Source organism: Adiantum capillus-veneris, chromosome 20 (assembly GCF_014529385.1).
Source record: "Adiantum capillus-veneris isolate H3 chromosome 20, ASM1452938v2, whole genome shotgun sequence".
NCBI lineage: Eukaryota > Viridiplantae > Streptophyta > Polypodiopsida > Polypodiales > Pteridaceae > Adiantum > Adiantum capillus-veneris.
In genome coordinates this window covers 97910814-97923217 of record NC_140950.1, presented here as the reverse complement: position 1 = coordinate 97923217, position 12404 = coordinate 97910814, and the positions used below count along the sequence as shown (strand labels likewise).

Below are 12404 nucleotides of genomic sequence, written 5' to 3'. Positions count from 1 at the left end.
TTTGCACACTCTCATTGCAAAAGAGGTGGATGAGTTGTTGAAAAACACCAAACCACCGACTTTTAAGGGAGAAGATCGCGACCGCAATAAGGATGCAGAGAATGTCTTTCTCAGCAAGTGGAATGGAATTCACGCCTTACGGCGTGCTTCGGATGCAGTCAGAGTACTGCAAATGAGCTTAAATCTGGAAGGCAAGGCCTACAAATGGTGGATGTCATTCAAGGAGAAGAATATCATACCACAGAGTTGGGTAGCTTTTGAAGCTATGTTTCGCAAAGAATTTTTGCCTACAAATGAGGCAGATCAGAATTGCATGGCTTGGGACACACGCCAATACCCATCATTACTTGAATATATATCTCACTATCGAGATGTTATCCTCAAATTGGAAGGCTTAGATAACTTTCAATAAGTACGGGGATTTATACGTCAAGGGCAAGGCCGGGCTAGGCAGTGTGGAAAGGGAGTCCACCAACTAGGGCAAAGGGCTAGGAGCCATGCTATATAGTGGGTGGTTGGGAGGTGGACTCTTAGGTTCTAGTTCCCCTTGTCTAACATTGGTATCAGAGCAAGGTTACTAATTTTAGGAAGGGACAGCCGTGGTGTAGGAGAGCCACACAAATTCTTGCATGCTTTTGCATGTCGGGATCAAGAAGGCCGTGGAGATCACCCCCTGTGAGGAGGATGACGAAGATGACGGCGTGGGCAACACCGCTTGCGAGGAGAACAGGCCGACAAGCGACCTGCACCGAATCTCGCCCTCTCGGGCTTGACGGCATCACGCGGGTGCGGTGAGTGTTTCACGTGCCTACAGCAGAGGCTCTCGACCACCACCCAAGGCGGGGGGAGCAAAAGCTCCCACATGAGTTAGTACGTATGCACGGATCTCTGCGAGGGCACAAGGTGCGCATCTTGGTAGATGACGGTGCTACTCACAATTTTATCAAATATGGATTGGTGAAAAAACTCAAATTTCCTCAAACTCCGAGTACCCACCACTACAAGGTAGCAATGATGAATGGACATGATACCGAAATCTGGGATACTCAAGTCCGAGCTATTCCATTGGAAGTACAAAGTTACTCCACATCCTTGGATTTTCAGGTTATGAACATGGAGAGGGCAGACGTGGTCCTTGGTAGGGAATGGTTGCATAGCCTAGGAGCATCACTGAAGCGTAGCTATGAGCACAACAGCTTGATGTTCGAATCCCATGGCGCACATGTGTTGTTGTTAGGAGAGAAGGATGTACCTTCTTCACCATTGATATGTACAGCTGAGCTTATGCAGCTCGTTTTTTATAATGAAATAGATTGTTTTCTTTTGTTACTAATTGTCTCATTTTCTCTCTAACATTGAATCTGTTGAACATTCCTCAACACAGGATGCTTCTCTCTCATCTCTTCCACCAATGGCTACTTCCAAACAAGCAAACATTGCTAGTGAGCGATAAAAATTATTAAAGGAATCTCAAGATGTTTTTCCTAATGATTTGCCACCAGGATTACCGTCGACACGATCGGTGCAACATAGCATCAATGTGGTTGCATGCAGTAAACCTGTCAGTAAACCGCTCTACAGTATGAATTACTATGAAGCTACCGAGGTGGAACGTCTGCTTGCTGACTACCTTAGCAGAGGGTTTATCCAGCCCAGTTCTTCACCATGGGCTTCTCCTATCCTATTAGTGAAGAAAAAAGATGGCAGTATGCGCATGTGCGTAGACTATCGTGGCTTAATTGCGATTACTGTTAAGAACAAGTACCCATTGCCATGCGTGGATGAGTTGTTCGAGAAACTCGCTCATGCTCGTATTTTTACGAAAATAGACTTGTGGTCAGGTTATCACCAAGTGCGTATTCAACTTGTTGATATACCCAAAACTACATTTCGAACAAGGTTTGGACACTACGAGGTTTTGGTGATGCCCTTTGGGTTAACCAATGCGCCCGCAACATTCATGACTCTTATGGATAATGTCTTGAAGCCGTATTTGGGCAAATTTGTCATCGTTTTTCTCGATGACATTCTAGTCTACAGTGCTTTTGAAGATGAACACTTACAACATCTGAGGTAGGTGTTCAAATTGTTACGAACAAATAAATTATATGCCAAGGAATCTAAGTGTGATTTTCTGAAAGAAGAAATTCACTATCTTGGGCATGTTATTTCAGCTAATGGGCTATATATGGATCAATTTAAAGTGGATACAATCCGGCAGTGGCCTTCTCCTAAAAATCTGGAAGAGTTACAGATTTTTTAAATATTTGCCAGTTTTTACCGAAGGTTCGTTACAAACTATGCTAATATTGTTGTTTCCATGACGGATCAACTGAAAGGCAAAGGAAAAGCTTTTTAGTGGGGACCCGCTCAACAGCACAGTTTTGATACGCTCAAGGATGCATTAGCTACAGCTCCCATACTAGCTATTGTAGATCCTTTGAAACCATTCGTTTTGGAAACGGATGCCAATGACTGTGCCATTGGCGCAATCCTGTTACAAGACGGAAATCCAATTGCATTTGAAAGCAAGAAGCTTGATGCAGCTCAACATAACTACTCTGCTTATGAGCGCGAACTCTATGCAATAGTGTCTGCCTTAAAAACATGGCGGCATTATTTGTATGGTGCTCAGTTTGAGATTGTGTTTGACCATGAAAGCATCAAATGGTTTACACAACAAACTGATTTGAAGGGTGGAAAAGCCAGGTGGGCCAAGATTATTTAGGAATATGACGCCAAGCTTCGGTATCATAAAGGACGATACAATGTGGTGGCTGACGTTCTAAGTCGTATGCCGGAGATCAATTCTCTCTTGTTCACGGAAGTTCGTAGTGAATTTTTGGATTCTCTCAAAGGTAGATTTGAGCATGGTGAAGCATATTCCAAAGTGTGGAGCCATGTACAAATGAGGGATCCTTCTCACTCCAATGATGGTAGTGTAACGTTAACCTCCACAGATAGTTCTCCTCTATCGAGTGATGAACTACAACGATGGAAGCATTTCACCATCGACAATGGGTACCTACTCCATAAGGGGAGAGTTTGTGTACCGACCGACACAGACATTCGGCGCCAAACTCCTTATGAATGTCATGGTAGTCCAAGTGCAGGGCACCCGGGTATTAGAAAGACTTATGCTCTCATACGACGACAGTTTTACTGGCCAGGTTTACATGGCTTCGTTCAAGCTTATGTCTTGCATTGCGAAAAATGTCAAGTTACAAAGCAGAGCGCCTGAAAGCAGGAGGACTCTTACATCCTTTGGATATTCCCAATGGAAAATGGGAAAGTATCTCTATGGACTTTATTGTGGGTTTACCAACCATTGTACGAGGTCATGACTCGGTATGGGTGGTCGTAGACCGGTTGACTAAACTATGTAAGTTTATTCCAACCAAATCAACGATTAAGACTCCGAACTAGCCAAGTTATTTGTGATCAATCTATACAAGTTGTATGGTTTGCCAAGTAACATTGTGAGTGACCGTGATCCCAAGTTTAACATTCATTTTTGGAGGGTTGTGTTCAAACGATTGAGAACACAACTAAACCTCAGTACAGCCGATCATCCAGAAATAGATGTCAGAATGAACGAGTTAACTAAGTGCTAAAGGATATGCTAAGAGCATATGTTAGCAAAAAACAATCAGACTGGGAAGAATACTTACCTATTCTCGAGTTTGCCTACAATAGTGCTAAGCATGTCACGAATGGATTTGATCCTTTCATGCTCATGTATGAGTTTCAACCTAGGTCACCTGTTACGGTGGGGCAACCGAAAAGATCCAACAGGTTAAGGATTTTCCCAAGACCACATGGATATGCTGAAACTCGCTCACTAGAATATCCGACAAGCGTAGGATCGGTATAAGAAGTACACTAATGAGAAACGTTGGCAAGTTACCCTCGAGGAAGGAGAGGAAGTATTTTTACGTGTGCCAGAACATTTAGAAAGTTTGAAAACTAGGCCAACACCTAGATTATCTCCCGGATATTGTGGGCCTTTCAAAATACTCAAACGAGTAGGTGATCGTGCCTACAAATTATTGCTACCTACACATTCTCGTATTCATCTGGTGTTTCATGTAGGCTGTTTACGTAAGCGGTTACATGGGGACGACAATGTCGTTGACCAACATATTTTGGTTGATTTTGTTGAACCTCCTACCTTACCGCATGAACCTGAACGTATTCTCGACTATCATGAGTTACGTATGCATCATCATGTACGCCAACAAGCCTTAATCAAGTGGAAAGATCGACCTGAGGAAGGTGCCACTTGGGAAAACATTAGTGTTTTTAAAAAGAAGTTCCCCACTTTTGCTTTCGAGGACAAAAACTCTTCTTTAAGGGGGAGTAATGTCAGGACAACGGCAAGCCGGGCTAGGCAGTGTGGAAAGGGAGTCCAACTAGGACAAAGGGCTAGGAACCATGCTATATAGTGGGTGGTTGGGAGGTAGACTCCTAGGTTCTTGTTCCCCTTGTCTAACACTTGAGGTTGATATCTTTATCATGGTCTATGTAGGGGTGAGACTAGGGCTATCTACCTCTCACAATGATGGGGAAGGGGCACTGCAATACTAGCACGATGTAGTATTGGTGAGGGTTCTTGAGCTCAACATGGAAAGCTCACATATTTAAGTTTAGTTTACACCGTTTTGCTAATCATATTTTTTTGGTCTACGATCCCTCTCATTTTAGTGTAGTAGTAAGGTGATAACAATTCACATTAGTCTTTTGAAAGACATATTAGAAAAAGCCTCTCTTTTTTTCTAAAACATATACATAGAACGACATATATAGTGTAATATTATAGCCTGCTGCATTCCCTCACTTGTTTTGCTCTGAAGAGAGGCACTCATGTTTGTTTAGATAAACTCATCTTCTTTTACTTGACTTTTTTTGTTCCATGCACAGATCTAATGGCACGCCTCGTGATTTTATCACTTGTTTCATTAGCAAAAACGGGACGGCATAATAAGGCCTCATCCATTTAGGAGCAAACCAAAAAGCATGCTCAGATCGTGATTTTACAAAACCTTTTTGTTCCATGCATAAATTTGATGGCAGGCCTCATGATTTAATCACTTGTTTCATTAGCAAAAAAGGGGTGGCATAGTAAGACCCTTGTCACACAAAGTACTTGCAGAGGTTGGAAGCTCCAGAACCTCTTGAAGATAGGGTCTCGCCAAGTTTTTATAGCACATCTAGGGGCACAACACAAGCTCTACACGCACTGCATAAATCAACTCCAAGCTCGAATTTTATTGCACAACACTTTTGAGAATCGGTTGCATCTATTCAAAATAGAAAAAAGCGAGAGATTGTGAGATTCATGAGAGATCGCACAATTCCTATTCCAAATTGTGAGGAGTCAATTGTATTGCCTTTACCAGAAAACTGCACTCACCTGCACTTAAGTCCATGTCGTATTACATCTATCAACACTTTTGATGTAGGGAAATGATGCTTATTATCCTTTCCCATAATCAGTGCTCCGTCAATCACCTTGATTATGGGAAAGGACAATAAGTGTCCTTTCTCGGCCATCAATGGTCATGGGAGAGGGGGACCATCACACTTACCTCAAGAGGGGTGACACATATTCCGAATTTTGCATGCTAATGTGGCAGCTGCATAGCAATATTTTGGTAGTTGATTACGCGGGTAGAGGTCTCGCAAGCAAGAGACATTCCACTTGCTGTTTTGGGAGGTAATCATTGGCTTACATGGCTCAAATTACCAGTGCTAATGTGGCATGCATCCTATGGTTGCAAAGATGAGTTCTATAGGAGGTAATCATTGGCTTACATGGCTCAAATTACCAGTGCTAATGTGGCATGCATCCTATGGTTGCAAAGATGAGTTCTATAGGAGAAGAGACACGACTGCGATCATGGCTGCGATCAGCAACCTCCCTCCCCACGATCTTGATGGACTAGAGAATGGTCCTTGAGTGACCATTCCTCCTCCCCACGATCTTGACGGACTCATGGAACGGTCCCTAAGTGACCATAATACTACGACCGCATGGCGATCGGCGGAGGCTGGGAGCCATTGGCGGGAGAAGTATTGTAGGGAATGGTCACCATTCCCAGCTGTCAAGGGTCCGCGGGGGGGGGGGGGGGGGGGGGGGGGGGGGGGGGGGCAACACTAGTTTGCTGAGGGAGGACGTGCAATAGTAATTGGGTGCAGGAGTGACAATTTGCTAAGAGAGGACGTGCAACACTGGCCAGATGCAAGAGTGACAAGTACAAATTTGCAGGAGTGACGAGTACAAGCCTACTAAGAGAGAAGTGTGTGAGAGATTACGTGTAATGAGGTGACACCTTGCCATTGGGAGTGCAGAGCTCTCAGGTGCGGGACATGCGCTATTTCATTCTCTCTATTGACATGACGCAATTATTCGATCCGATTGGATAGAATATCTCTTGATTATCCGCCTACTGATGTGTCATACATCTGACAGTAAATGTAAGATTTCGAGCTATTGTAATAAAGGAAAAATATACAAGGCCTATTAAAAAAGGCTTGATTTTGAAAAATCAATGATGACTTGCCCAATTATACCAAAGGTTGGCATTCCTAGAATCTTAAGCACGACAATACTATAGTTAGAAATTTTCAGAACTGAATTCAGGTAAAAACAGACCCTGCTATACCCTCTAGAATTTTTCACAGCTACTTTAATTTACTAAAATAATTGAAAGGCTCTACTTTTATCATAACCTCCTAGATATTTTTCCAGATATTTACCTATAAAGCAAAATATAGGCTTGAAAATCAGCAGTGTTGAAATTTAAAGGGGACAGGTACTGGGAAAGGCCACCATTGACCTGCCAAGGACTAGTCTAGCAGCAGGTGGTGCTAGGGAGAGCTTGAGGGCTGATTGAGCTGCTGCAAGTAACTGCCAAATCTACCCCCTGTGTGCCAGAAAGAGCTATAATAGGACCTTAGGCTTCACAATTGCTCTCAAACTCTGAGGCCTAACCAAATCTCTCTAGCCTTCAGAGACCATGCCCAAAAATCACTAGAGAGAAAAAATTTAGTTGATTAATCAAGGGAATTAGTGTTAATACCAGTTGATTAGTAAAAATATAGATATTTATTTAGGCAAAAATTGACTATTTTTAGCCTTACAGCTTTGGAAAATTTAGTGAACTAGCTTTATAAATCCCAAGATAAGTATCAAAGAAAGATCTAAGTGTAAATAACTAGTTATAATTATATTATAATTAGTTAATAAGTTTTAGTAATTATCTTGGCCTAAGAATCTTCTTTTTGATTGAAAATTAATAGGGATAATTAGAAAATATATTTAAAAGTTAATGAAATATTTATCATAGAAATATCTAAGTGTAAATAACACATGATAATTAGATTATAATTAGCTAGTTAGTTTTAGTAATTATCTTGGCCTAAAAACCTTCTTTTGGCTAAAAATTAATGAGGATAATTAGCAAAAATATTTAAAAATTAATCAAATATTTCTTAGAGAAAGACTAAGTGTAAGTAACTCATAACAATTATCTCATAGTTAGTTAATTAATATTAGTAATTATCTTGGCGTCAAAAACTCTATTTTCGATTGAAAACTAATAGGGATAATTAGCAAACTTGTTTAAAAGTTAATGAGATATTTATCAAAAAAATATCTAAGTGTAAAGAGCCTATGATAATTAAATTATAATTAGTGATTATCTTGGTCTAAAAACCCTATTTTTGGCTGTAAATTAATGTAGATAAATAGTATATCCATTTGAAAGTTTCTAAGATAATTATTGGAAAAAAAACTCTATAAGAAAGCTAGGATAAAAATATTTCATATATATAAATAATTAGGATGTTGAGAAGTTACTATTTTCGACAACAATTTAAAGAAAAAGCTAGCAAGTTAGTTTCCAGAAGTTAATCATGAAATTTTCATGGCTAAACTAAGGTGTAAAGAGTTACGAGAACGATATTAAATCATAAGAATCTTCTATAATCAAGTAAAATACCCCAGGGTCTAAGTATTAGGTTAAGTTTTGAAAGTTATGCAATAGAATGATATATAAAATTCAAGTTTTGATAATTTACCTGATAATTAGACATCCTTTTTATAAGGATAGAAGTTATGGCTCCCAAGAGGACCCCTGCAACCAAACCACTGAAGAAGAGGATAGTATTACAAAGAGGGCCAAAGCTCACATGATCATGAGGTCGGACCAAGCAGTAGGCCTACGGACGAGAGTGTTCGGGCCTCAGAGCTGCATCAAATACTTGACCAGTCCCAGATGGGTCTTCGTTATAATTTAAGTTATAAGTAATTCAAAGCCTCTTTAAGTGATAACACTGCATACGTCAAAGAGTGGATAAGGATTTATGAAATAATAAAATTGGTTGAGAACCGGAAGGGTATCTTCCAAGAAACCAACGTGCAATTTTTTGTAATCTAGGAAACAATTGGTTGGGTTAGCCTGATTGATCTAAGAAAGAAATGGTTGATCATTCTTAAGACAATTACTTGTCTCAAGACACCTCTGATTCCTTGAAATATTTTCACTTTAGTGATGAGTAATGATGGCTTTTCAGTCACAAATGAGTTGATTACCCCTATGTACGAGGAGTTTTTACCTAGTATATGTGTATGTTTATTTATATATCTTTGGATATCGTTTTTATCCTAGGGGAACCGCTCGATTGTATGGGCAACTGGTTTTGACATATGGGCGTCCCAAACTTTGGGTGATGCTTCTCCACTCCGGACTATGAATAAGGAAGGGTCCCGTTTTTCACTCATGTATAGGTGTGCTTGAGACAAGTTGAGTACAGGTCAGGTTTTTCAAGGAATATTTTAAGTAATCATACCTTGTCTTAAGTTTAAAGATGCTTGTTTGTTAAAGACTGTTTTTTGATATTGATTTCAATATCTTCTTCAATGAATCAGTGTGCTGGAAAGTTAAAATAAACCATTGTTTTAAATGTTGAAAAAAGTTGGTAGTAATTAAATAACAAAAAAGTGATAGGGTCGATTTTTTTTTGAACTTTTAAGTTTTTGTCCCGTTTTCGCTTCCCGTTTTTGCTTGCAAGACATACTAGGTCTTTTTTTAGGGCTATAGTTCCAAGCCATTGACATGGTAAAGGTCTATTCGTTGGATTTTTCTTTGCTTATAGACTCTGGCTTTTATTAGGCTTAGAGACCTGTCAAGGACCCCATCTTGACCTTGTTGTCGGCGAGTTGGGGACCTCTTAGTAAATGCTCTGATTATGGCCAGTAATGAATTGAAGACGGAGAGCCAGGGTGCGCAGCCCCCTGACCCTCGTCACTAATTGACACACCCCTAGGGAGGTGGGATCAATGGTCCACATTAGGTGTCATGAGAGGGGCTCAATCGGGGCGGTCTGATTGTCGTTTGAACTAGGTGTGAACTTGGGAGGTATGTGCACGACGCCAAATTTGGCGTGAATTCGATGTGAACTAAGTGTGAGCTTGGAAAGGTCTGTACACCACACCAAATTTGGCATGAACTTGATGTGAACTAAGTGTGAACTACGTGTGAACTTAACCGCGACTACGTGATTTATAAACTTAACACACACACCCCTTTCAACAAGTACACAATAGTTTAGCGGTTAGAGTCAATCCCAAGGGGAAGAGAGGAAATGGGTTCAAGCCTCGAATCCGAAAACGTGAGAATCTTTTGCATTCCCTACGGAATCCAACGATCACGATCAAAGTGTGCCTCAATTTAGCCTTGAGCCAATTGAAAAGCCAAATGAGCCGGTTGAAGAGAGGGGGAGAAGGAGAAAGTCTGCTTGGAAAATATAACAAAATAGAGTAAAATTGTAAAAAATGCCAATTATTTTGTAAAATTTCCTTTGAATCTATCCTAAAGGGAATTTTGTATGTTTGTGAAATTGTTTTTTTGCAAATGCTGATCGTGAGCCATTGATCCCACCTCTCAAAAGGAGGTGTCAATTAGTGCAATGCCCCCCCGACCAGGTGAACCGCTGCAACCTCTGTAGCCGCTGCCCTCCTCACTAGCTCACACGGGCATGGGCAGGGTGGGATCAGTGGTGGAGGATAAAAACAGGGGACGCACCAATCGTGGACCGTCGGATCTGATGACGCGAGGACGGTCCGAATTTACAAATTTGCTCCGAATTTACTATATGACGTACCATGAACGCAAGCGGGCGTAGTGGTTAGTGCACATTGTTTGCAGTTGGGAGGTCGTGGGTGGGGCGCGACCTGCCCCGATTGTCCCAAATTTACAAACCCGCATCGACGGCCTGAATCACTTTTGCCGTCGATCCCATCCCGCCATGTGCGTGTGAAATAGTGTGGAGGGCCGCCTAGAGGCAGAGCAAAAAGCACGCTCCGATCGTTGAACTCAAAAGCAGCCCTGAGCCGAGTTTTAAAACTATCCCGAGAGAGAGAGAGAGAGAGAGAGAGAGAGAGAGAGAGAATGGCCGTATTCATATCGACCAGCTATGGCCCCGTGGTGATAGATCTGTACACAGAGGAATGTCCCCTCGCCTCCACCAACTTCCTCAAGCTTTGCAAGCTGGGTTACTACAACAATTGTCTGTTTCATGCCATCCACAAGGACTTCATCGTGCAGACCGGGGACCCCACCAACACGGGCTTTGGCGGAGATTCCTTGTTTAAGATTATCCACCCTGCACAAGATGATGATCATTCCAAAAGGTTCTTCCCTGACGAGCTTCACCCACATCTCAAGCATGACCGAATTGGCGCAGTTGCCATGGCCAGTGTTGGCCCCAATCTCAACGCTTCCCAATTCTATATCACCACACGGGATGCTCATATCAACTACTTGGATGGTAAGCACACAGTTTTTGGCCACGTTACAGAAGGCTTAGATGTGCTTAAAAGAATCAATGCCACTCCTGTTGATGATTCATGGCGTCCTCTTAGGAACATTGGCATCAAACAAGTATATATCATTCACGAACCCTTCGAGGATCCGGTAGGATTGGCGCATATCCTATCCATGGAATCTTATCCACAAGCCCGATTGGCGATCAATGATGCTGAAGATGGTGATTTTTTCCCCTTGACTGATGGAGATGAAACAAGCATTCGAAGACGGGAGGCGCGTTCACGAGCTGTTGTTCTGGAAATGATTGGAGACATTCCTGAAGCAGAGGTGAGGCCACCAGAGAATGTGTTGTTTGTTTGCAAGCTCAATCCCATTACAACGGAAGAGGATTTGAACATCATTTTCTCGCAATTTGGCACAATCTTATCTTTAGACATCATTAAGGATCATTACACAGGCAACAGCTTGTCTTATGCATTTGTTGAGTTTGAGACCAAGGAGGCCTGTGAGGCTGCTTACGTAAAGATGGCACAATCTTCATTTTCTCGCAATTTGGCACAATCTTATCTTTAGACATCATTAAGGATCATTACACAGGCAACAGCTTGTCTTATGCATTTGTTGAGTTTGAGACCAAGGAGGCCTGTGAGGCTGCTTACGTAAAGATGGATAATGCCCGCATTGACGAACGTCGTATCCATGTGGACTTCAGCCAGAGTGTTCACAAAATGTGGGCCAGATATAGGGGTCATGCAAGCAACAAACACACGAAGGATGAAAGCATACACAAACAAGATCATTCAATATCAAAGTGTCATTGTCATTGTAGAGCAAACTTATCAGAGTTGCGTGAAACGAAAACACGAAAATGAAAACGGACGCAGAAGCTAAAACGACAAGGTTTGGAAGGGTTGAAACAAGGAAGCCACATCAACAATGGTGTACTACTATCAATTCAGAGAAAATAAACACTCTCAGATGTAGAAAAACTAATGTGGACTATAGACACAATGTCAAGGGATCGAAGTTGGATTTCAATTCACATCACATGAATGACGTATCATTACCTAAGTCATCTCTCTCCCTACTTTACAAGGATGGAGAGAGTTCTTAATGCGGAGATATTGTTGTACTCGCATGTAGTTCAGATAGAGATGAGATTCCTCTTGCTATGCTTATCACAACATGAAGAGAATTTCCACCCTTGGACAGGATATTATGCTAGGAGATTTTGAGCGGTTGAGTACTAAGAAATAGTCTCGGCATCTTATGGATGTTTTTGGGGATCACATCTCTGCGGTTGTTATTTTGTATAGAGAATTCTTGGGCACATTTGTGCAGTTCCGGCTTAAAGTCATACGTCTCATTAGCTTCTTGTCTTCCTTGTCTGCACATATCTTGATTCCCTTGCTGATCCTTTGGTTTTTCCCTCACTTTTGTGCTTCCTGGTTCCCCCTTGGTTCTATGATGTGTTGTTGTGATTGGACCTTGGTTGAATGCTTCATTGCGACATTCTGTAATATCAATAGGATACAAGCACTATTTTGTGTGTGTGTGTGTGTAATGGAATTT

General features: G+C 41.6%; 1 pseudogene; it reads left to right on the top strand.

The window, feature by feature from the left end:
* Positions 1-10454: 10454 nt before the first annotated feature.
* On the top strand, positions 10455-11704 carry LOC147432964 (peptidyl-prolyl cis-trans isomerase CYP59 pseudogene; annotated as a pseudogene).
* The last annotated feature ends 700 nt before the right edge of the window (positions 11705-12404 follow it).